A 2,415-nucleotide genomic window follows, 5' to 3' on the forward strand; every position below is an offset into this window, starting at 1 on the left:
TTTCCCCCTCGGGGGCATGTGCCCCCTTTATATTCATTAGATGTGTACGGAGACGTGTGCACTGCAGGACAGAGAATATACTATTATCTCTCCCGCAGTGCACCCACCCATGCACATCCAACAACAATGGGGACGGGTCTCAAGGGCAATATTTAATTTTTTCGGTATCATACCCTCTCGATCTCGTCGAGCGTGTCCTGGTCTAGCCGCTCGCCGACCGAAGCATATGTACACCAAAGCCGGAGGAATGGTATAATTCGAGACCTAATGCCTCGTTTCAACTCATACCTTTCTCGACCTTTTGGCTAAGATGTGTAGTATCTGTTCTTATCGGTTTAATATCTCAGATCATGTGTCCACCTTGATATTAAATTTATTTTTTGTGGGAGAGGGCTCACCATAGTGGCTTGCCACTAGAGCTTGGGTGAAAACGGATTGGATACGGACGAATATCACCGATATTATATTTGTTTTCACATTTCTGTCCGGATTCGGATTCGAATACGGATAGTGTCAACTATGTCGGATAGGATATGATTGGATATCGACATCATAAATATGCGATTTGAGTAGTCGGATACGGATACGGTATCGGATGTTGGATATTCGGACTCGGATACGGACAGATCTCAATCCCTCTAAATGGATTCGGTTTCGAATACGGTCGGAAAATATCCGTACCGTTTTCATCCCTAAGCCTTTGAGTGTGGCTCAGGCCTTGCATTATTGCTCGAGCTGGCGCACCCAACCAAATTGCAAATAAAATTTGGTTGATTTTTGTGCGGCTACATTTGGATCGGCTTTGTGCTTGAGCCCTAGTCAGATCACAGCAAAATATTAGTTGGGCCTGTGACATGAAAACCACGCTAAGCTGTTGTATGGGCTTTGTACCTGAAAAAATGTGTTGGGCCACGCTAAGGTGTTGTATGGGCTTTGTACCTGAAAAAAAATGTGTTGGGCCTATGACATGTCCTACATTTTGGATATTTAGATTAGAGGTCACGTACACTACTAAATTGTTGAAGCCTCACTACTCACTAGTCTGCACATTTTGTAGAGCACTGACTGAATTTTTTGCTGCTTATGTGCCAGCCTACCAGGGCAATGTCCAACAATGGAACTCTTTCAGCTACTGTTAAAGATAGTATTCTCCTTTTTTTTTTTGTCTTTTGATGAGGATTAACGGGGAAGGCATATATACCTTTTCAGTTATGTGCCAGGGCAATGTCCACCTGAATTCATTGAAAGGGCTTCTTGAAAGCCAAAGCATAGTTATACGAGGCTTGATTGGTTGGCTATCAAGTCGCAAAAAAAAAAAAAAAAAAGATTGGTTGGCTACTAAATTTTGCCTAACCAAAATCATGGCAAGCCTAAACTTAGGCTTGCCAATATTAAGGCTTGCTAAAGTTAGAGCAAAAAAAACATAGGTGTGCATTTGGTTGACTGCCATAACAATAATAGGTAGCGTCATATCAATAATAAGAAGCACTTTTTCTTTTTTATGCAGTTTAAGAACTTTCTAGAAACTTGCTAAAACTTTGGCCATAAACATTGGTGTGCCAATTCTTTAGCAATGAACCAATTGATGACTAAATATTTTGGCATGTCGTGATTTTGGTTGGGCAAGAATTGAAAACCAACCAATTAGGCCCACGATCTTTGAGCAGTTTAGATAAAAAAAAAGGCTAATACAAAGATGAGAGATATGCTACATTGTGTTAACTGCATTGCACCTTGCCCTGGTAGCATCACGTTCTTCTAGTAGGGACTATATATTAGCTGTATTTGGTGTCCACAGCATCAGCACAAAGCACGGCATGCATTGACTTATAGACTATAAAATGGTAGTATATCTATAGACCGGACTACTATCTTCCTTTGTTTACAGCTTTGACGGTGTTGATGGATGGTTTTGCAGCCAGTCAGGCGTTTCTAGGGAACAATTAAGCACCAGCTCGTATGTAACGTAAGAGCAGAGCAGGCGTAGCGTGCAAGCATCGGAGCGCATCTCTAGAACGACAGCTCATGCATGCCCTTGCTTCATTTTTTGAGATTGGCTAGCTGCAGCAGAGTGGAGGTATATATCGATGGTGGAGGCAGGCTACTACACAAATTAGAAACCGATAAACAGAGTGTATTTGCAAGCCATCGCGGGTCAGTGTGTGTCTAGCCCTGCTCAGCACAGAACGGAGCTCTAGAGAAGATATAGATGCCCAAACGGGCCGCCTGACCCGAGCACGGTGAAAGCACGGGCCGATGAGACTGGGCTAGGCACGACACATTGGGCCATCGGGCCATGGCAAAGAGGGCTCCGTGCCTGGCCGTCAGCCCAGGCGGCCCTGTCGGCCCGATTTTGAGCAGGGCTGGTCCAATAAGCACGACCTGTTGATTAGCTCATGAAAACCGAGGCGTGTC

At 44.1% G+C, this 2,415-nt stretch overlaps 1 non-coding gene across 1 annotated transcript; it reads left to right on the forward strand.

Moving 5' to 3' along the window:
* Positions 1-284: 284 nt before the first annotated feature.
* On the forward strand, positions 285-482 carry LOC136478887 (U2 spliceosomal RNA). Its single transcript, XR_010764552.1, has one exon. It is a non-coding gene; the product is annotated as a U2 spliceosomal RNA (small nuclear RNA).
* The last annotated feature ends 1,933 nt before the right edge of the window (positions 483-2,415 follow it).

The sequence above is a fragment of the Miscanthus floridulus genome, chromosome 8 (assembly GCF_019320115.1).
Source record: "Miscanthus floridulus cultivar M001 chromosome 8, ASM1932011v1, whole genome shotgun sequence".
Classification (NCBI taxonomy): Eukaryota; Viridiplantae; Streptophyta; class Magnoliopsida; order Poales; family Poaceae; genus Miscanthus; species Miscanthus floridulus.